The sequence below is a fragment of the Ctenocephalides felis genome, unplaced genomic scaffold (assembly GCF_003426905.1).
Source record: "Ctenocephalides felis isolate EL2017-DRISC unplaced genomic scaffold, ASM342690v1 CF-g0.4_SCAFFOLD_01604, whole genome shotgun sequence".
Classification (NCBI taxonomy): Eukaryota; Metazoa; Arthropoda; class Insecta; order Siphonaptera; family Pulicidae; genus Ctenocephalides; species Ctenocephalides felis.
This window is the reverse complement of record NW_020537758.1, coordinates 43,696,853-43,722,328: the sequence shown is the minus strand read 5'-3', so window position 1 is coordinate 43,722,328 and position 25,476 is coordinate 43,696,853. Positions and strand designations below refer to the sequence as shown.

Below are 25,476 nucleotides of genomic sequence, written 5' to 3'. Positions count from 1 at the left end.
TAATTGTAACAAACTAATTCTATATGAAAATTCTTAATTCACCATTTTAGTCCTCAACCCCCTGTCTATATATCAAAACTGGGGTGAGTTGTTCGGTCAGTAATTAACGAGGATTGCGCTCTTTGTTTTCATTCGAAATAACCGGCTACATTTTATAATAAAGTGTTCCCATGTTACTCTGTTGTTGATATTTCGTATAATTAATATTTATTTATATCTCCGCGATACGGAACTATAGTGTTCCATCATACTCCATTCTAAAGCTCTACATTAGTAATTAAATTAATGTAACCATATATTATTTCACACATTATTCAATTATGATTGTTGAAAATACATTTGCCAATGGTCGGACTAGAGTGAAATAATATTTAACGCATTAGTCGATGTAAAGTTTCATTTCGGTCATTATATAGAAGGTAAACATCGACACAACCTTATAATTTTTTATAATATGATATATATATATATATATATATATATATATATATATATTCCTATTATTTCTAGAGATAAATAATTCAGATTTTTATCACGCAAATGGATTACTAGAAAAACAGTATGATCTAGAAAAGTTCGAACATCTATCAGGTTCCAGCAAAAGAAATGCAAAAGTACGTGAGGAGTAAGAAGAAAATTTACCAGCATTATGTGACACCGCAATATAGAACAAATGTCACATTAAAAGCCAATAGATGTTATCGATACTCTATTCCAGGAACAGTGGTGTATGTTTTTCTTATTTGAAAAATACAGAGGCGAAAGTATATGTGCTTAAAGCACTTCTGTTTCTAATATATGTGGAAGATCTGTCCCAATATGCTAATTTACGACTTTTCATTTTAGGCCCTGCAGATGACACATTACTAAATTATCAAAATTTAAAAATAAGTATAAAACTCAATACAAGTGTTTTTGCTTTAAATTGGTTTCCCCGACATGTCCTCAATAATAATCCTTACATATATGGAATAAAAAAACGAGAATAAGGTAGTCTGAACTTTAGGCGCACTCTCTATTGCTAAATATTCCATCAAATATTTAATACGTAATTTGACTAAGATTCTTTTATTTTACGTATATTAATTTTTTTCAACAAGTTTGAATTTTTTTTGAGATAACAAGTTTTATGTAAAATTTAATATTTTTTATCAAGAATATGATTCCTATATAATACTAAATATAGTGTTTATCTACGTTTTTACTATTTTTATGTGAAAATTATAAGTTTTATGTAAAAATTCATATTTTGTTATCAAGAATTTTATTCCTATATAAAATTAAATTTAGTATTTGTCTACGGTTTTGAGATAAATTTATTAATATAAACTCAATGCAATGCAATAAATGAATGGAATTCATATATGAGTCAATGGCTAATGAAATATAAGTCTTTGAGTTGAGTATTAAATAAAAATGAGATAAACATATGTGTATATTGGAAACTTGCTTATATTATTTAAAATGTATAATGAAAAATTAATAATTTTAGTAAAAAATTAATAGTGATTTAATGTACTCTTGGTAAGATTAACAATTTCATAAGTCGCACTTGTGGTATTTGTTTTATGTTCAAATTATAGAAAGGCTTTTTAAGAATAGTTTATTAATTCATATATGAAATATAAACTTCAAATATTCAGAAACATTGGTGATAAACTTTATGGTATAGAATAGTACCTATATTACAAAGAATTTATAATGTGTAAACACTAAAATTAAAATGTTACACATTTTTAATTTAGAATTATCATAACCTTAAGCCTAAATGTTAATATCAAAATGTTACACATTTTAGTTTAGAATTATTTAGACAATTTTTTGGAATTAATATTCGTTACCTTGCAGAGTTATGTGAAAAATCAATATTTTTCCGTTGATACTCTTTCTTATTTCTTTAATATATATTTTTTTTCAAGTCAATTTTAAGAAAACTTGCGATAAAATAATGAAAATTAGTTCAAGAAATGATTTTATTTATTGTAAGCCAATTTTTCCACTTTTCAATACAATATTTTTATTAAGTCATTATTGCTAGGTAAATCTATATTGGTGATTAATATGTTTTTTTTTGAAAGTATATCCAAAAAGTAACTTGTTTTCTATTTAGTACAGCACTGTATATGAAACAAATAAATGTCTACCAGAACAACAAATAAACGGGAGCATTCGCATACAAGATTCTAGCATTATACCTCAGCGTTGTTTTTCCTTCTATTTTTACCGCACGTGAAAATGTATAGGAAAAGTATTAGTTGCATTGGAAAAATACCAACCACAACAAAATTTTCATTCTGTAGCATTCGTATAAAATCATTTTACACATTTTGTTATAAATTACATTTACACATTTTTTTTTCAAATACTAACATTACATTTCTACTACTGCAAAAAATCTCGCTCTTCTAATTAATTTCTTAATTTGAGAAATGAAACTAGTTCATGCCAGTCTTTTCTCCAACTTTTCAATTCTACTATAGAAGTTTTCAGTTACAATGCGGTCGACGCGCTCTAAATTTTTAATTACGACTATTTTCAATAAGAAGAAAAACTTTTTCTTACCTTTCCATATTCGGTTAGTCCGTGATGAAGTGGTTTCTCTGGACTCGACGAGTCCGCCCTGAAAATAATAAAAAAAATATTTTTTGTTATGCCGAAAATTTGTGTTATCTTATGTAGTCTTTAGATGATTGTGATGAATAAGATAGCTAATGATGAGATATCCTAGATAAGGGTAACTATAAATTTGAGAATACCTTAACAATCTAAGGATGGCAAAGGGTTCACTTACATATTTTCTCCAAACTGTAAACCCAATTTCAGTTAACATCAATTTTAGGAACATATTTATATTATGTTAAATATGACAATTGATAAAGATTCAATAAACCATTAAAATTTTCTTATAATTTGACAACACTGAATAATGCAGCATTACTTCCTCCCTTGCATGTACAATTTATCTAATTCAGTAACTTATTACATTAACTTCTTATACCTGGAATTTATATTTTAATTTTAACCGGATTTAGAATAATTTCACATATTATTTCTCAAGAATCAGGAAAAATTCAAACCTTCATAAAATGGATTTATGTGTGTGTGTGTGTGTGTGTGTGTATATGTTTGCCTACAATATTTTGTCCACGATTTCGGGCGCGCAAATCAACCGATTTGAATGATTCAAAAAACATTCGATTACTATTGATGAGAAGACGTGTTGATTAGTTTCTAGTGGAGACAGGTCTATCTGTTTTGAAGATACGGAGCAAAAAGTGCAATGAACGGTGAGAACGGAGTACCTGATTTGAATGATTCAAAAAGCATTTTACTGTATTGACGCAATAAAGAAGTAAAAATTTTGATAAGGCAGTTCTAGCGGTTTCGAAGATACAGAGGAAAATGTAAACTTTCTCAAGTGTTTTGAGCGATAAAATAGTCACTGTATATTTTATGAACGATAAAATATATAGTGCTTTTACTTATCTATTTGAAAATGTTTAGAACAATTGTTATTAATCATTAATCAATATTTATTGATTACTGATTTTATTCTCTCGAATATTTAATTCTGGTACGGGAAGTTCCTTAAGGCACGATGCCATGCACAACTAGTTGTTGAAAAAAATCGAACCAAGAGATTTACTTTTATCTGTGCGGTCTACAGATCATGTCAATCCAGGGCTCTGACTGAAAGCAATAAGGGGTATTTGTTGAAACAAACATACTACCTCCTTTTGGACCCTATGTCAAAATCAGTGTAGATTAGCCGCTATGACGACTGTTACTACTATTTAAGTGTAAGTATAAGTCTAGATTTTCACTAAAGAAGAAGCTCACTGTCCTCTTTAACGGTAAGAATTTTCCTACACGATTAAAAAAAAAATCTTCTCTATAAACTTCCATATGTCCTTTAGAGCTAGAATGCAGTTTTATTGAAATTCGCCAACAATGTCCTGATCCTTTTAATGCGCCACTTGGCCTCGGGGCCGTAAAGAGCGCGCCATTCGATTTATTTGAAACCGGAACAGACAAGAGGATGTGGAGCAATAAAATGAACAACTGCAGGAAGAATAAAATAAAAACAGCGACTACAAAAAAAAAACATGCAAACACAACATATGACATGACATGAGTAATCAGTTTTTTATTACACGACGCTAGCTGCCGTTTAAGGCTACATGCTGCGGAAATTTTATCTCAAGAACATTTGCTTTTAGAAAATTGCTGATTTTAAACTGTATAGTGATTTTTTTTTAAACGTGCGATGAACTATTATTCCTGCTGCTCTGTACAAGATCAGAGACATGGACATACACTATTAAATGTTTTGAAATATTGTGTTAAATGTGCATAATATTCATTAATTCAATAGCTTTAAAACAAAAATCTTTCTATACTAATTTAAGATTCTAAAGTTTATCAAGTTCATCAAGATAAATAATAGCATATTATAATTATTCAGTATTTTTATTTAAAACAATACAATGTTCCTATTCACACACTGATTTTGAATTATTGTGTTATGAAGCAAGGAACATATTACAATAGCGATTGAAAAAAAACTGCACTGATCATGGTTTTAAAATTATAGCTTTATGATTGTCAAAGGGTAGGGCAGGGTACAAAAGTTTTATTTGACTTTGACTAATTATACTGTAAAAACCATACCAAAATAAATACCACATATCAAACGACCAATTATCTGACTATGTTCAGTAAAACAAGCTACATGCTGCGGAAATTTATCTCAAAATATTTTGCTGCTAGAAAATTGCTGATTTTAAACTAAATAGTTTCTTTTTTAAATGTGCAATGAATTGTTTTTCCTGCTGCTTTTCTCTATAGAAGATCAGAGACATGGACACACATTATTTAAAGTTTTAAAATGTTGCGTCATCAAGAAAAGAACATATTATGAAAGCGATTGAAAGAACAAAAAGTAGCGGCGTTTATGGTTCTAAAATTATAAGTAAACTTTATGATTGACAAAGGGTAGAGCGGGACACAAAGATTCAATTTGATCTTGAGCAATTATTTTGTAAAAACCACACCAAAACAAATACCACATATCAAACGACCAATTATCTGACTATGTTCAGTAAAACAAGATATATGCTGCAGAAATTTTATCTCAAAATATTTTGCTGCTAGAAAATTGCTGATTTTGAACTAAATAGTATTTTTTTTTTCAAATGTGAAATGAATTGTTTCTCCTGCAGCATTGCTCTGTACAAGATCAGAGACATGGGTACACACTATTTAAAATTTTGAAATATTGTGTTATCAATGAAGTAACGTATTACAATGGCGATTGAAAGAAGGAAAGCTGCACTGATTACGGTTCTGGAATTATAAATAATTTTTATGATTAAAAAATAATGGGGCGGGGTACAAAGGTCCAATTTAACTTCAAGCAATTATATAATAAAAACCGAACCACTTACACACGATGAATACCACATATCAAACGACCAACTATCTGACTTGTAATGACGATGTTCAGTAAATTTTCAGCTTATTCATTACTGTAGACATGTGTTTCATACTGTTCTTGAAAAATTTGTAACCTGATTCTTTTTACTCCCTAGACGGAGTGAATTTATACGTACATACTTTATTATCGTACATACTTATTTTTACTTCTACTACTCTCTACATCTCCTTTCAAACCCTGTTGTTAAAAAAATTCTCAACTTTGCTAATTTTTGACGTATTGGAGGTGGATCAATTTATCTTTCTGCAAAGTTGTGTCTTCTTCATGAAGATATAGAAAGCAAAATTAAGAAAATGAAAGCATTTAGGAGAAACACAGATATTTGTAGCTCTAAAAAGTTATACAAAAAATGCAAACAGTGAAAGATTGTGAAATTATACATGTAATAAACATTTAAAATTTACCCGTCTCAAACAATAGCAATTTATCCTTATTGCATGTGATTGTAATAATAAATTCTAAAGCAAGCTAACCACTAGGTTGCCTTTTGAAAATCGACACAATTTAGTGTAAATCAGCACAACAAGTTATATGAATCGTGCTAAAAGCTGTTCAAATGAATCAACAATAACAAAAATACGTAGGATATTTTTGAACACCTTGTTATAATACAAAAAAACAAGACAAACTTCGGTACGTTCATGGTATTAAATAAACATATCTCCACCTACTTGCGATTATTCTTCCGCATCTATTTATACCATCCCTTTTAAAAATATAATATTTATCGTGCAAAATGTCATTTAAATGTCAGATGTGGGTTTATTGTAGATTGATGGTATTCTGAATAAAGTACTTTGAAATATAAATTTTTGCATAGATAGGGTGATGTATGCATTAAGCCATAATGCGTATATGATGTAGATAAATATTTTTTTAAATAATGGCTTTTGTTTTAAATAATGACTTATCAAAACATCACATAAATATTGTTCTGAATATTGTGATCTTTGAAACACTTGCAAACATATATTTTATCAAAAAATATTTCCAACACAAATTGTTATGTTATACATTTAAACATATATTTTATCTAAAAATAATTAGTAGTACAAAAAATAAATAAAAATGGTTGTAACTTTTATTGTTTTTTTTTTATTCTCTTAAGCTTTATATCACAAATTGTATATTTTAATAGGTTAAATAATGTTTAATTGATATCAAACATTGAATAATGATGAGACTTCTGAACAAAATATAAAAAAATAAAAATACGACCAAAATTTTTATAGTAGAAAGTATTCTTGTAATCTACATCAGAGATCTTTGGAAAATGAGAATTAAACTAAACTTCTTAAAAGAAATCAAAATTAATATAATGTAATTAAAAAATAAATCTAAATATTAATGCTGTATGCGTATTATATACCCAAACTATAATAATCGTTGTTTCATTCTAAATTTCGAAAGAATGAAAATGCCCCAATATATTTTTAGGTATAATATATATGCATATTAATCCAAGGTATGTCTATAGTACATGATATCTCATAAAACGTATGTAAAATTTTGTACCCTTGAATGAGAATGCCGAATATATTACGAATAATGAAATGAAAAAAAAACATATGAGAATGCGGAAGTTTATCTGTATAATATATGCAATATCATATATAAAATAGACGGATTCTGTAGTAATTTAAAATTTGAATATTTGAACCTTAATTCGTTGACGTTCATCTATGAACTAACATCAACTTTATGATTTGATCATTTTAGTGATCGAGTATTATTTTTTATAAAACAAATGGTCCAATTCTGCTGTAAAATAGACCAATGTTATGGCAAGGCTGTGTTATGTTCCAGTTTTCATACAAAATGCTGCTAAATATTGTTAAAATGTCATGTATTTTCTGTGCGATTAAGCGTTTTACACATAAATTGCAACTTCACTCATATGTTATCAAGTCATGTCTCGAAGAACCATTTATGATAACATCGTCTACTTGACATTTGTGCGTTTTCTAGGTCAGCAATTCTATTTAGAAAGCCTGGCTGCACAGCAAGTACATAGGATTCTGACAGTTTTCAGTACCACTTTATATGAAAACTGATACATAACATAACCTTCCATTACATTGGTCTACTTTATGGTAGAATGGGCTCCAAAGTTTCATCTTTGGCCAAATGGTTGTGATGGCCTTATAATTGTGCCCATTGATGAATAAGTATAACTACAAACGAAACACAGCCGCTTTGACATTACATCAATTTTAGTTGTTTCTGCAATTTATAGAGGTGTCACCAATTGTAGCATGTAAAGTGAAGCACTAATATTTTCACAAAGTAAAAAATTAAACCATAAAATACGAGTATTTAATTACAAACACAACTGCTTTTTTTAAAAAAAACGTACTAAGTAATATACTAAGTTACTCAGTACTTAAATATATATATATACTTTAAAACGAGGAATGATTTGATTTGAGCACAGTACACCATCTGTTGAATGAGAAAAACACTAAAACATGTTAAAATGACAGTACCATCACAGACCGCTAGTTAAAACTTTAATTCTTTACCTAGATAAGTTTTTCTAGGTGCTTGGTATTGATAAATTATTTTTATAGAAATAGGAAGCAACATTATAACAATTTTAATTGTATTATATAATAATTATTTCTCGCAAAATGCACGCGATGTTCTTTATTATAAACACTGTTCACAAATCCGCCTGCGGTACTGCGCAATGAGTATTGAAGAATTAAAAGCACCGTGTCTGCCATAATAACAAAATCTGTCTCGGAAAAGCTGTTTACGACATTTTAATCTCTAACTGAACCAAACATATTTTATAATCCATTTACGGTAGCATTTTCAAATTGTGGTCTGCGGCTGATTCGCTTCGATGTCTTTGAACACGGGATGTCTAGATTATTGAAAATACTCTCTATTTTAATTATTAAACTATTGAAATCTCTTGGCTCTGGATGTAAATGTCAACGTTTTAATCTGCTATAAATTAAATCCTGTGTGATAAGACTCCATTAAGTAAATGAAATGCATCAAATGATTTTGAAAATTACTATTGCAATCTCATAGCGAAGTATTAAAGTGCTTGAATGTCTGGAATATGGCACTAAATAGGTACTAATTTTCTAATAATTAGTAATTATTATTAATATATTCACATGTGTTTAGTATTGTTAAACATTTATTTAATTTGTATACAACATTTTCATATTCAATTAAGATTTTAATATTATTGTATTACATTGGATAGCTTAAATATCTAAATAAACCATTTGCCCAATGGGATCCAACCTTTTTTGCACCATGCCCCCTGCTCTATTAAAAAACATAGTTGCGAAACATGGAAATTCAGGTTTTGAGCAAACGGAGCATCTGATTTCAATGATTCAAAAACCATTTCACTTATATTGTCGAAATAAAGAATTTCGTTCAAGATTTTCGAAAGGCAGATCTAGCAGTTTTGGAATAGCAGGAATAAAAGTTATGAAACAACTATTTGGCGGTGAAATTAATTAAAAAAATTATCTTTAGGCATATTGATATCAAATTGTGAAATATTCTATATAGATTTTTAATAATAAGTGTAAATTCTGTTTCCATTTTTGGAGGTTTCGTAGCAATTTTTATAATGTTTAAAGTTCACTTATGCACTTATATACGTTTAAGTTTTTCAAAAATTTAATTTTATTAATAGTCAACTGATATCAGACTACAAATTAACACGCAATATTATGTAACAAAATGCATTATTTTTTGTATACTTTTCAAATTCATTTTATAAGTTTTCGGTTATTTTCGAAAATAGTATTTTGGAAACCAATGTACGCCCACGCCTTTGAGCAGCCTGGCTCCCCCCTGAGGAGGCGCGTCTCACAGGTTGGAAACCGCTGCATTAGCCATTTACATAAAATTAAAATCTAAAGATAGAAGAGACGTTATAAAAAACATTCAATTGAGAGTTGATATATATTTTTCAAGACGGAGCCAAAAGATTTAGAAACAGCATTTCAAAAATCTTCCACACTACACTACAAAAGATTTTCATAATTTTGTTATTTGAGTGTATAAATTAAATAAAAGATTTTCATTTAAATATAATGATATGAATTTTAGATTTTTTAAACAGTCGCCAATTTGTAAAAAAATTATATTTACTCATCGCTAGTTCGGGGATTGCGACATCATTGTAGATTAAAAATCTTTTTATTTTTTGCATTTTCGAAGGACTGAAATCAGGTCAAGACTAAGGTGCCAATTTTTTGAGGCCACCCACTTCATCAGCTGCCAGTTTTTACAATTTACAATTTTTTTATTTTTCAATTTTTGTTTTGTATTTTAATAATATTAATAAACAAATAATAAAAAATGTACAGTAAAAGCATTCATTGCTTTCTTTTACGACACTTAAAAAATGACCTAAAATTCATCGCTCTACACTAGAATACCCCCTTAAGGATACGTTTCTCCATCTACCAAACAAATCTTAATTAAAATTAGTCAAAGAATTTAAACCATAAGCCATATTACAATAAAATCTGTATTTTTTATGAGTTTTACTAATTTTTTTAAAATCCCTTAGACGTCCGAGGATTCTTCACGTGCCTCATCATGTTTTCTGTATCGAATGTTATATTAGAGCTTTGAATGCGTTTTGAAATATGCGTATATGCGAGCAAGCGGAAGTTTCCTGAATTCAATATTGATTATTAGCATATATTAAGGGCAAGGGCAAGAGGCAAGGGATATTCTGCTGCCATTCAACCATTCAGCCATTCTGCTATTCTGCTTTTGACAGCGCATATACGTGTACGTGCGCAAAATTCCTCACGAATTTCGAGTTTAGACCGAAAACCTAACACTGAATATGATAGAACCTGCACAGGATGAGCTGTTGAGGTAACATTGTTGGAATTTTGGAAATATTTTGACATATGTAGTATAAGAGAATCGTCAGAGAAACAAGTTCAGTTTTATATAAAATTGATGAAAGATTCACCTTGTTCTATTCATGGGTTATACTTGTTAGAGGTACTCCATTAGCCTGTGGATCAGTAGATCTCTATATGCAGAGGACATAACATATAAGAACATTAAAGGTACATGTTAACTTTATGTGAACCATTCCAATGCGATAATGAAATGAACTATAGAAGTTTCAAATTTAAACTAGTAAGTATTGGTATTTGGCCTTGAGGCAAGTTACATGAACTTCCCGAAATGTGTAAATAATCGACTTAATCAATAAAATATAAATTAATTTATGAGTGATTGAAAGTATTCCGAGTGGATTTATTACACATAATTGAACGCGAACGATCACGTTAACTCGGAGTATTTTCTAAAAGCAAATTTTCAAAAATCAACAATTTTTGTAGTTAAACCAATTTCCGTAGGACTTGAATGGTTTAGTATGTTCATTAAGATCAAGTACTCTGTTGTTATACCAAGCAAATCGTCTAATTTTAATTTTAACAAACGTCAAAAAAAATACTCATTTTCTCAAACTTTGATGATTTTTTTAAATTTAACTACTTGTCGTAAGACCGTAATATTTCAGTAAGCTCTATAAGATTATGATAAATATCGCCAACAAAACACCATAAAAATCGGCTTAATTTTTTTTTCAACAGTTAATTACAAGAAAAACGGATCGGTGGATTCTCACCTAAAACTAATCAGTATCATTCCCAACTAATATCTTTCGAACAATTTTTGATTATTCTAAATCGATTCGGTAGTATGAGCTTAAATGTGGACGAAAAGTTTAACACTCTTTTTTCAAATTACAAAGAAACGGCTTGGCAGATCGTCGCACAAAACTGACAAACGATAGTCCTCATTGAGATACATCAAATGGCTTTTAAATTTATGAAATCGGTTCAGGCGTTTTAGAGAAAACGTCGATAAAAGAAGTCTAATTTTGACAAATGCCAAAATAACGATATTAATTTTTGCAAATATTGAAGAATTTTTAAAATTAAACGACTTGTCGAAGAGCCGTAGTATTTTAGTGTGATCTAGAAGACTATGGTATCTACCGTGAAATAAAATCATAAAAATTGTCGAAAAAAATTTTCCTAATACTTTATTACAAGAAAACGACCCGGTCGATCTTTACCAAAAACTGATCAGCACGATGCCCAACCAATATCTTTGGAACAGTTTTTGAATTTTCAAAATTGGTTGAGAATTGCGGGCTAAAACGTGAACGAAATTTTTTTCACTTTCAAAAAAAACGACTTGGCTGATCATCGCGCAAATTTGATAAACACTAGTCCTCAAAGAGATACTTCGAATGGGTTTTAAATTTTTGAAATCGGTCCAGCCGAATTTGAGAAAACGTCGATTTACGGCAAAAAAATCTGTTCACATACACATACACACATACATACTTTTTTCCAAATTTGGTTTCATTCGATTCAGAATGGCTTGAAATGTCGAGAAAACATAAAATTAGCGAGTCGGATTTTTTCACGAAAACATAAACTTCTCTTTCGGAAAGTTAATAAAAAATGGCCAATTGATGTTGCTAAATAACATTTGTATCACAAAAGTAGGTTTTTAATGATACAAAAATTTTTTTATACAGGGTAGAACGGGACTTAAAGGTTCGCGGGTAAAAAGGTTTACTACCGATATCTCAAAAACAAGTAAAGTTAGGAATTTCACAATAATATCTGAAACTAGAAGAATAAAGATGTATAACCAACAAACATATTAATTTTTACAATGTTACTATCGGAAGATAAACGCGACACTGAAAATCCTTGAAATCAAATCACATGTATCTAAATGAATGCAGATCGTGAAAGGCAACTTTTGCAATTTGAATATTTTCGAAAAATTTTAAACTTTGCGTTTGATAATAAACACTGAAGACCTCGATGAAAATTCTTTGAATCGTTCGCATTTTAAGAGAGCAACTATATCTTTGAATAAATTTCTTTTTCCCGTATGGATATAAATTTTCGTTTAAGATATGACAGTGAGGTATGTTGTAATAAAAGCTTCTTGATTCGGGGCTTCGTTCCAGGATTACGACGTTTTGCCACACGATTTATCAAGCAAACCCTACAGGAAGAAAGACCAGTGCTTGACCACCTACTGAATGGGATCAATTTGTCATGGGATGTTTCAGTTTATGCGACTGAATTAATAGTACACTAGTAAAGAAAAAAATAAATACAAAACTGATAAAAAAATACAAATTTAATGCATGGTGCGCTATTTTTAGTTTTGTATATAAAGTTTACTTCATAATGTAAATCGGAATAAAAAATATCCATTCAAATATTTATATTAACAGCAATAATAAAATAGTGGTGTAAGGAATCGTGCCTTAAGGCAAATTGCTGGAACTTACCGTACCTTAATATAATATTCGAGTAACATCAAATTATAAAGAATTATATATAAGTGATGTATCGAACTTTAGCTAAAATTAGAATTAAAGACTGATTAATTTTTCGATATTTAAACAAAAAATTTAATATTTTTTGCATCATACAAGTAGCTGGTCAATGTACATAATTCGATTTTAGATCCTTTTTTGCTATGGTTCAATCTTCATCTATAAACTGAACTTATATAACGAATACTTAGGGCTAAGTATAAAGAAATGATTCACAAGTTATCTAATGAATAATGCATAAATATACCATTTTTAACATCCATTTTAAGTTCAACCAATTTTCTTAATTTGTGAAAACTTGAAACAATTATAGTATTTTTACCTTCCCGTAGGGTAAGTTATAATAATGGGCCAAAAATTGAAAAAGGAAATTTTTGCATATCTTCAAGTTTCAGAAGTTTCTGAACATTTTGGTGTACCTCAGAAAAAATTAATGTGTATGTGTACGTGTCTGTATGTGTGGGGTCAATTTTTTGTCGACGTTTTCGGGCGTACGGATTATCCGATTTGAATGGTTCAAAAAACATTCGATTAACATTGATGAAGAGACGTGCGGAGTAGTATTTGACGAGGACAGGTTCGGTATGGAACAAAAAGTGCTTAAAATATCAGTTTCATAAAAACTAAGCCGATTTAAATGATTTAAAAAACTTTCTGCTCATGCTGACGAAACGGTTGCTTTTGAGGATTTTTTTTTTAATTTTGAAAAAAAAAATTTTTTTAATATCAAAAAATAATTTGGATTTTAATTTTAATTTTAGCTAAATATTCACATTCATATTTTTACCTTAATATTTTACCAATTTAGAAATAATAGGCAATGTTCTTCAATTTAAATCCGAATGGGTTTTCGTTTATTTATTTTATTATTTTATAAAATATTAATAATAATGAAAGTGACATTATTTATAATAATTTATTTGAAAACTTTTAATATTTCTAGAGTATTTTATTAAGGTACGAGAAGTTCCAGCATTTTTGCCTTAAGGCACGATGCCATACATCACTAGTTCTATATTGTTTTTGTTTTTTGGTATTTTTTTATTATATTAGACAATAAATGACAATGTGCTGCAGTGTTGCAAAAATACGTCGTTTGCAGTATCGAGAAGATATTTTATTGATTTAAAATACAGTGAAGTTATAAATTAAGTGCTAGATCTTTGAACCATATTTTAAACCCCTTTGTGAAGTCCTGCTATATATATACATATATCAGGGTAGTCCTTAATATGGATGTTTTCAAATTTCCTTGCCACCAGGGACTCAAATGCTTCCAAATTAATAAAAAACAATTCTCTGAAAGTGAAGTTAATATTAACTTTAAGATAGTCCGAACTCCAACCAAAATTTCTTTCTTCTTCCTAAGTAAATACTTATTTCATAAAATATCAATTTTTTCTTATAATTTTTTTAATTCACTTCACTTTTTGCTAAGGTATAAAACAAATAAAATTTTATCCATGTGATTTTCATAGGAACTTTGGTTGGAGTGAAGACTATCTTAAAGTTAATAAATAGCTAAAACTTTTAGGTTTTTCATCAATTTGGAAGCATTCGAAAATTCAAAAACATCCATATGTGATTTTAATTTGTGTCCTATGTGATTTTAATTCAGATCCATAATAATTCTTCACTGTATTGCATGGTTTCCAACATGAAATATAAACCTACGCTAAAAGTAGAGAGCGGAATACAACATCATAACCGTACAATAATTCTGACTTTATTTTCCTCAAGTGCAATGTTCAGTGACCCTGCAATTTTCTTGCCGGACAAAACACTCAGATATCATCCGGTCTTCGGTCTCCGGTCTCCGGAGCTCGTCCTCCCGCTCCGCCCTATACTTTTCCACCACGAGCACGATTTTGTCAAATGTCACCGCCGCGACGTGTTCTATTATTTGGCTATGGGGATTTGCTTTTGCTTCTCCGGATTTATATTACTGATGTACAAATCCTCATAGAAAATGATTCAATTATATATCGCGCTCCATGAGGCTCTCTCTCTCCGGGGAAGAGCAAAAAATATATGAGCGAACGCCATAAGAAATCTTTCGGAATAGTAATGTTTGTGACAGTTATTATTTCTACTGAAACATATTTCATGGCCGAAGCAAATGGAATAGATTCATTAAATATAGATAGAATTGGATTCGTTAGTATTTTTATACTGAGCGCGTAGGTGTCGAAGTAATTATATTGCAGGTGATGAGATAGAAATTCATTTTTATAACACAATAAAATTGACAATATGATAAAATTTTGATATAACTAACTATTCTTACTATTTCGAATTCTATGTCGAGTTAACCAAATACTTCATGAGAGTAAATCGTAAAAAATAGCTCAATTAAAAAGATTGAGTGAAAATAAGCAAATAACCAAAATCAAAGAATTAAATTTATTAAAAATAAGTGAAAATTGTATGACAGTTCAAAATGTGCTAATAATATTCACAACACGATATTTAAAAATTGTAAGTTCAATAATTTTATAAACATTCCCATCTCAAGGCGTCTTTATTAATGCACTATTTCTCTTTACTCATTTATTAACTTCAATTACACTCTCTATTGATTTTTTATTTTTATATTCAATACTCTTCTCCTTATACCTATATTGCCCTTTTGTTATGATTATCTTTTTATAGAAATCTTTTTTAGATCCATACTATCATTCATACCAACATTCATACTGCATCGCCGTCTACTAGCTAATAATCTTTATTATAAATTAGATTGTTATAAAATTTATAGTTTTATAATTATTTCGAGATTCCTTACACAAAGGATTTGAAGATTGTTATATTTTGTTCACATGTTATAAATTTTTTTTATATAATTTGTTATATTTTATTGTTTTTCTAGTATTATTTTATTATTCAGAAATTTTATTTATATTACTTATTAATTTTATTTTTATTCAATCAATAAATTATTATTTGCTTTTATTTTATAATAAATCATCATACTACGGACATTATTTTAACGTAAATTTTATTCTTTGCACTCTCATTTATTTAAATTCATGTTATTCTTTATCATTATTGCTATTGTTATGTTAATTATTTAACAGTTGTAATAAATGTTGTTTTTACTAAAAAAAATTCTAGCTTAATCCGCAATTACCATTTTGTTTGTTGAATGATTGCCAAAAATTTGCGTGAAAAAAATATATAATCAGCTTTTTTATTATGTTTATCATTAAAACCTGAAAATTCCATACAAATCTGAAAGAGTAAACCAAAGACGTGCTGATGATAAAAATGTGTTGATAATATGATAAAGAAGTAATCTGATAAATAAAAAATATGCGTTTGGGTAATTTTAAAATTTAGATGTATTTAAATCTATTTAGCACTAATGGATTCAATCAATCCATCAACAATCAAAGTTATTAATGAAACTTTACAAGTTTTAGGGCTAAATTACACACAAAACTAAATGAACTGTTTGAAATGTGTTTTAATTTGACACAAATTTTGACTATAATATTTATTCAAACTTTGATGTGTTATGAAAATTAAACTACCTGTCGTAGGACCGTAATATTTTAGTATGTTCTAGAAGACCATGATCTCTACGCAAAAAAAATCATTAAAATCATCGAAAGAAAATTTTCAACAGTTTATTACAAAAAAACTGTGCCAACGAATCTTTCCCAAAAACCTATGTGGTCAATTCCCAACTAATATCTGTCAACCAGTTTTTGATTATCTAAAATAGATGCAGAATTGCGGAATGAAACGTGGACGAATTGTTTTAATTTTTTGGCAATTTGCAAAGAAACGACTTTGCCGATCGTCGCGCAAAACTGAGAAACGATAGTCCTCATCGAGATACGTCATTTAAAGGCATTGAGGGCATTTAAGTTTCTGAAATCGGTTCTGCTTTTTTTTAGAAAAAGTCGATTTAGTGTGAAAAATCTGTTCACACACACATACTTTTTCCGAATATGATCTCATTAGATTCAGAATGGGTTAAAACTTCAAAAAAAAAAAAAATTAGCAAATCTGATTTAATTATGTAAACATTAACTTCTCTTTCGGAAAGTTAAAAATTAGTCAAAGAAGGAAATAAAAAGAAAAAAAAAACAAAATTAAAAAATGAAATAAATAAATAATTTGGAGAAATTGAAAAGCAAGTGTAAGTAATTGCTCCAATAGCCATTTGAGAATATAATGCAATAGAATGAATATCAAGATGATCAAAAAATCCTTTTCGTACATATCTGTATTCCTCGTAACCTTTCATAATTGGCCTTTGGTACAATCGATCGAATACTACTCATCCAATATTTTCCACGCACGTCTTTTTCAATTTCCCAATAGAACTTTTCGCGATCGGGCGTTGTCTCCGCGAATCACATCATAAATATGTAAATCATTTTCCGAAACAAGAACAATTGAACCTGACGCAACCGCAACGGGATTGTCATGTCAACCGAACAAAACGCAAAGACAAAGAGACACAAACATTCGTATTTCAATTTACATAATACTTTTTGGATCATGCAGTAATCTTGTTTCGATGTTTTGCTCAATGTCAAACATGTTCATGATAATGCAATCAATAGGAAGAGGATACCAGAAACTGGATATACGATGGGGAAAATCATTCGTATTTGCGTGATTGCTAATGAAAATTTACAGTGTTGATAATATTCTTAGAGTACAGTATAAACTTTTGCATTGGTTGAATATTGAAGCTAAATTTTCGAAAAATCCCTTTGAAATTAAAAATAAGACATTGGATCTGTTTGCCACATAGCTGTACCATTTTATCCCACTGTGAGGTAAAAAAGATCAAATGTTTTTTTTTTTTTTTGGAAAATAGGAAAACGCAGTTTTACTGTGAAGTTACACTAAACATAGTCAGATAGTTGTTTGTTTAAGATGTGGTCTTTGTTGTGATTACGGTTTAAACAAAAAACCGACATTCTAAAAAACCGGTTTTTGCGTTTTAATTTTACCAGAAACCCGGTTTTAACCGGTTTTTTAATTTTATATAGAAAATACATTTTTGCTCGAATATTCTATAATAACAAAAAATTATCCGTAAATTTAGTGCGATTTAAAGCAGTATTTGACTAAATTTATTTATTGTTCAATTTTATGGACAGTAAACCAAATTATTTTAATTTTAATTAGTAAAACAAACAAATAATAGTTTATCTGGATTAAATAACTTTAAAAATAATTATTAGTTATTTATGCATTATTTTCACATATAAGAATAAGATATTTTTAAAATAGTGAAAGAAAAGTTTTCGAATAAATAAAAATAATACATTTTCGAATGAAAAACATGTATTGAATTAAAAAAATATTAGATACATGTTGATACATGCTTGTCAATATCAATTTTAGTTTTAAAACCAATTAAGCTAAACCCCGAGTATTTTCTATTCCGATCAATTTTCATTGTAATTTTAAAATTCTTATTAGTTTTTTGTTTAATAAAATGTTATTAAAACTCTAAATGTCTATCAATTTGTTACTAGACGTGTCCGTTGTCTACTCACAAAATTTTCCATAGTAGAAAATACTTTCTTACTTGCGACCGAGCTGGGCTTAATTGTTTTTATAGCCTAATAATATTAATGTTTTTGTTCTTTTATTTGTAGCTTCCAGGGCTAATGAGCCTTTTTTTTGAAATTGGATTAGAGAAAGTTACTTCTTCTAGAAGAAGTGACACTGATTTAAATTAATATATACACCGGTATGAAAATCTAAATTAATATAAACATTAGACAAAAAATTACAGAAAATCTTTCTGGAAACCATAGCAGGCTGATAAGATTCAAAATGGTATTGAACCGATATGATTCAAAGAATCAAAACGCTTGAAGCTATCTTTTATATTTGGCTATATTTGCTATTTTCCATTTATATAGTGAAACCGACTTTTCTAATTAAAAACCGCTTTTCGAATTCCATAATTTTCGTCAAAAAACCGGTTTTTGCAAACCAACAAACCTTAGTTGTGATGTAATCGGTTTGGTTTTGACCATATATTTCTTCAAAATCAAATTAGATCTTTGATCCACACTCTACCCTTTACAAAATTTTAATTATGGTATGATAATCTAGTAGCAGAAATATCAAGAATTCACTTACCACGTCGTATGACACGTATGGGTCAGTGTCATATATCGCACTCCTAATTCATAAAATGTTCTAAGAACTGCCAGAGAGGTGGCCATTGAATGACCGCCCTCTACTCCAATTAGGCTTGCTATTCGACGAGGCCTGCTAGCATGGGCTTCTAGAATTTCTGGAAAGAATAATTTATAATATAAAATCAAGAAGATAATTAGTAAAAATACTACAAACATTAGATAGCCTATTTCAATTTATAACAATTCCTGATTGTAGCAAAATCCATTCCCTTCCCCAACCTATCTCTTATCAAGGTATGTGCTTAATTCTCTCAGTTAATTAAACAGCTCCAAAGCAAGTATTCTCACCTTTGGCCGATGTAGCAAACTGCAACGTAGACGGATAAGCATCCACAAATCTCCTAATAAGATCTATCTGCTCCAGCGTGAGACGGACTGCATCCTTGCCTTGGGACGAGCAGGGACGAACGCGGACCAGAACTAGAAAACAAGGTGAAGGTTATGTAACACCATACAGGAAGAAAAAAATAGTAAAATGCATAATATAATATGACTTCAAAAATACTTTTTTTATTTAATTTATTCTGCAATATGTTTTACATGAGCATTAACATTAAGCAGAGATTGCTAACAATGATTATCTTACAATATTAACCAGTAGATAGTAGCAACACCCAGCGGCGTGTCTACTAGGTATAAGGACTAATTATCTATACTCGAAGTATTTGCTGACATTTTTATTATATGTGCAACTATACCCACGAGAGGCGATTTTCACTTGAGGCTATATTTGAGATCTATGACCTCAAGTGGAAATTTGACATCAAAGTTGCCTGATGTCAGGCTTGGCGGTAGCAAGAATCGATCCAGCGAACCTGGGACTAGTTGGTGCTAGCCCACGCTCTAACCGATATCGCCAGCGCTGGCCCACTTCAAAAATACTATTTATTTTATGTTTCCTCGTATTAATTAAACCGGTAAACATAACAAATGTGGAAACCTAAGTCTCAAACCCAATTTTGATTGAACTTTTATAATGCTTCTAATAAAATCAATCACATAAACCTTCTCCAAAACTGATCAAAGTATATATGTACGATATATGGAATTAATCAAAATAAAATATGCAAATTCTCTCTAGAGATGCCGTAATACTGCTGCTTAATTTACACGTTTTCACCATAATGTTATATTTAATTGATTAATTTTTATAAGGTTCTTAAACTCATATGTGAAGTAGTCAACTGTGTTAAATAATCTAACACAAAATCTAAATTTGCATCAATAGTGCAATCAAAAGCATATCTACCTAACAGTTAAGAAAAAAGAAAAAAAAAAAAAAAACTAATTTCTAATTTCTTTAGAAAGATAATATCTAATGTGTAGTCTTTTAAATACGAATTAAAAATATGAAGTGTTTTAGTTTATGTTTAATAATTTGTTGCAATTTTTTTTCTTTTGAAAGTAAATTATGGATATACTCATACTATAGATTCTTATACCGTGATCAGATATTAAACATTATTTTGAAATAGCTTAATATTTTGTTAACAAAAATCTGAAATTGATCAGTTATATTGAGCGTATCATAAAATCAGTAATATTATTATATCAGAAAATAATTCGGCTTTATTATAATTATTCCGAATGTAGTAGTATATTTTAAAACAATAATTTATGCATGTTATTACGGATAATACAGATTCAAACTAGCTGTAAGTGGAATTCTGTCTTAAGGCAATTAGGGCATCGTGCCTTAAGGCAAATTGCTGGAACTTCCCGTACCAAAAATTATTATTTTTTTTTAAAAACAATTAACATTTTTGAAAAAAATTTACTTTGAAAAAATGAAATTTTTGAGAAACTATAAATTTGACAAAAAATTACTTTTTTTTGAAAAAAAAAATTTTTTTTTTAAAAAATTTTTTTTAAATTTTTTTTTTTGAAAAAAAAAACATTTTTTTTTTATTTTGACATATTGTGGAAGATCTGAACTTCCTTTTCAAAGCAATCGTACTGCTTTAACTGCATAGGGACAAAATATAAAAGCGCGTAAGCGCCGCGTCGCTGTCTAACGCATGAGCATTGGTACGGAACCCATAGGAATGTTAACAAAATGTATAATTATTGTTAAAATCTCTATAAAATCTGATAATTTGATGCGCATATGTCTAATGATCATTTTTGACCGCCAAATGGCCCATTTTTTTACTTTTTCCTCTCTATATCTCCGAAACCGCTAGACCCACCTTCATGAAAATTTCACCGATTCTTCATCTTGTCAATACAAGTAAAATGCTTTTTGAATTATTCAAATCGGACGCTCCGTTCTCTTCAAAACTGAGGTACCGTTTTTGGCACTTTTTGCCCCATATCTTCGGAACGGCTAGACCTGCCTTTGCCAAAAACTAATCAGCACGTCTCCTCATCAATACGAATCGAATGTTTTTTAAATTATTCAAATCGGTTGATCCGTGTTCCCGAAATCGTCGACGAAAATCGTATCCGCACATACATACACACACATACATACATACACACACACATACACACACACACACACCACATATATCCATTTTTTCTAAGGTATGCCAAAATGTTCAGAAACCTCTGAAACGTAAAGATATATAAAAATTTTCATTTTGATTTTTTTGCGATTACTATAACTTGCCCTACGGGAAGTTAATTATTTAAAAACGAATTTAATATATAATTATAGCTATAGGCAGAACATGCTTCAAATCGCAATACAAAACAGTAATTTTGAAATTAAATATGGTTTACTGAATAATATCATTCCATAAATGAACAATTGATAAGTTCTTTTGATGCATCTATGTAATTTATTATTTATTATTCCTGTTTAGTGTAATTATATATAAATACGTTCAATTTTATTTTCATGATATTTTACGCAATAATATGCATTAATATTCTTATGAAGTATACTGCCTGTTTTTTTTCTTCAAAAAACTATAACAAGGTAAATTAGTAATTAATGGCCTACAAACAATATATCTATAATAATTTAGAAATTATTTGTTATGTCACTTCAACAGGATTTACACAGAGAAAATGAAAAAAAAACTAGTTGGTATTGGTATTTTGCCTTGAGGCAAGTTACATGAACTTCCCGATATGTGTAAATAATCGACTTAATGAATAAAATATAAATAATTTATAAGTGATTAAAAGTATTCCGAGTGGATTTATTACACATAATTGGAAACGAACAAGCACGTTAACTCGGAGCATTATCTAAAAGCAAATGTTCAAAATCAATAATTTTTGTAATTGAACCAGTTTCCGTAGGACTTCAATGGTTTAGTATGTTCATTAAGATCAAGTACTCTATCTTTATACCAAGTAAATCGTCTAATTTTAATTTTAACAAACATCTAACAAACCATTTGTCGTAAGACCGTAATATTTCAGTAAGTTCTATAAAATCATGATATATATCTCCAAAAAAATTCTATAAAAATCGGCTTAAAATTTCTTTTTAAGTTAATTACAAGAAAACGGTTTGGTAAATTTTCACCTAAAAATAATCAGTATCATTCTTTTGAGTTTTTGAGAAAACGTCGATGAAAAGTATAATTTGACAAATGCCAAAAAACGATATTAGTTTTTGCAAACTTTGCAGAATTTTAAAAATTAAACGACTTGCTGTAGGGCCGTAATATTTTAGTATGATCTATAAGACTATGGTATCTATCGTCAAAAAAAATCATAAAAATCGTCAAAAAAACATTTTTTAACTCTTCATTACAAGAAAACGGCCCGGCCGATCTTTACCAAAAACTAATCAGCACGATTCCCAACCAATATCTTTCGAACAGGTTTTCAATTTTCAAAATCGATTGAGAATTGCGGGCTAAAACATGGACGAAAATTTCTTCACTTTTCTGCGATTCACAAAGAAACGGTTTGGCTGATCGTCGCGCAAATTTGATAAAATCTAGTCTCCAACGAGATACATCGAATGACTTTCAAATTTTTAAAATCGGTCGAGTCGTTTTTGAGAAAACGTCAATTTACACAGTTAAGAATTATAACATTCTAGATCCTCCCCCCACGAAGTAATGCCTAACGGCGGTTTCCGTGGGAACCAGAGACCAGGGCAAAGCGTAGGTTCCACTCGGTATTATACCAGAGCGGTATTGATACCAACATATTCAAACAAAAGACCAGTCTGGGATGCATAAAGGCATTTCCTTCGCTATACAAAAAAAACATACATACTATTTCCAAATTTGGTCTCATTTTCATTTGGATTTAGAATAGCTTGAAACGTCGAGAAAACATAAAATTATCGAATCGGATTTTTTGATGAAAACATAAACTTCTCCTCTTCGGTAAGTTAAAAAAATGAATTTGTTCGAAATAAAATTTTACGAAGGATCGAAAATGCTTATTGAATATCACATTAAAAATCATTTTGAAACATATTATCTAATATCAAAATAATTTGGTTTATTATTCCGATTCTACGCACGCTTTACAACAATTGTATAATAAATTGATTATGGATTACGTATTGTAGCAGTAATTTGAAATAGGTTTAATAGTAATTACATTATGCAATAAATGCTACTGAAACGCATTGCAATAACATTTCAAATAATAATAACAATGCTAAATTATGCTACGGTTTAGTTTCAAATTATATCAAATATTAAAATGTTTCCCTCACCTGTCCGCCTACATGTCCCTCACGCATCCTGGGCAGATCTGTGTGACTGAACCGACTGCGGGACCAAGGTGCGACATTGCGCAAGTCCGTGTCCAGATCCAAATCGCGAAGTAAATTGTGGCTGAACTTGCGAATGTTCCATGGAAGATCGTTGTGTCTGCAAGAAGATAACACAGTTACACTTAAGTCGAAATTTTATCAAAACATTGTTAGTAAATGTACAAAGTCATGGCGAGATGAAAGTATTTGAAACACGTGTAGTACTCGTATGTATGTAGCTCATTCAAAAGTAAATTTTATCTGTATGGTGTTTCAGTAATTAATATAATATTTTTACCCCCAAGTTTACTACATTGGATGGCTGATGTCGTCAATGCTTAACTTACAAGTTATTTCATGCATATGCCTCGGCGTCGATTCTAATTGGAATCGCTAAAATGCGCAGTAAAATTGCTAACAATATTTTTGTATAAATATATTAGATCTAGTAGATTTATGATATTTCAACATGTTTCAAGATCTGTCGTCATATAAAGTTTCATCAACATCGACAATATAATTTTTTTCAACATTTAATTACGATGATCTTTACCAAGAACTAATCAATGTGATTCCCAACCAATACCTCTGAAATAGTTTTTTGAAATGAATATCGATTCAATATTGTGGGCCTAAAACTGGACAAAATATTTACACTTTTCTGCTAATTACAAATGAACGACTTGGCCAAACATAGCGTAAAGTTAATCAACAATAGTCTTTATCCAGGTATATCAAAACTCTTAATTTTATGAAATCGGTCCCGCCATTTTTTTGATAAATGTCGACATCAAAAATTGGATCACACACATACGCATATTTTTTCCAAATTTTGGACTTTTTTATTTTAAAATGAGAAAACATGAAATGAATTTATTATCGAAAACATCATTTATTACCCAAATGTTTGTATTTTTATTACTATCAAAAAACATCAATTTTTTTATTTGTAGTGATTGTTAACTGATTTAAAACATTATTAGTATAATTATGAATTTTAATTATTGTCATAATCTGAACTCTTTCAGAAGGTTGTAAAATTAATTAGAAAGAATGTAGTATTTTCATGTCATAAATACCAATACTAATAAAAGTCTGTACGTAAAGAGCACTAGCAAGCCAAAACTTGAAGAAGTTTATAAATGCTTCATTGGTGGAGTAGGTATAAAGTACATCAAAGACATGAAACCCGGCTATAGCTATCTTGAAAGCTTAAGGATTTAGTACTGGTAAAAAATGTGGAAATATAATAGCTAAAGGAATGACAAGATAAAATAAAATCATATCCAAAAAGCAGTTTTAGGGCCAATTCTCTAATAAAATAGAAATGTTAGGGTGGCACTAAATAACCTGCGGGTTACTCTTTGCACAAGTTGGTAGTAAACTATCAAAAAGTTATGTATTTGTTAGCAGAGTGTTATACACATAAACGTATATATTATCAAAGAAAACCATAAAGTAGCACTTATAACAGAACTATTATTTGACATTTGTGGTTTTTATAGGTTAGATTTATGTGTTAAACGCCCTGATTGCATAGCAAATACAAATTTTAACAGTAAGTTACTACCAGCTCCTAGCCAACCAATATAACATTTTCAAATCTGAAATGACTACCACTGGGTACCATTTTTAAAATCTTATATTTACACATTTGTCACCAAATTTACTGAATGCTTTACTAGGCAGATTGCAATTATATGGAAATAAAAAAGACACTACCAACACATAGGAAAAT

General features: G+C 29.4%; 1 pseudogene; it reads right to left on the bottom strand.

The window, feature by feature from the left end:
* The window catches only part of LOC113373809, a 216,423-nt pseudogene that overhangs the window by 110,442 nt on the left and 80,505 nt on the right, over nt 1-25,476 (bottom strand).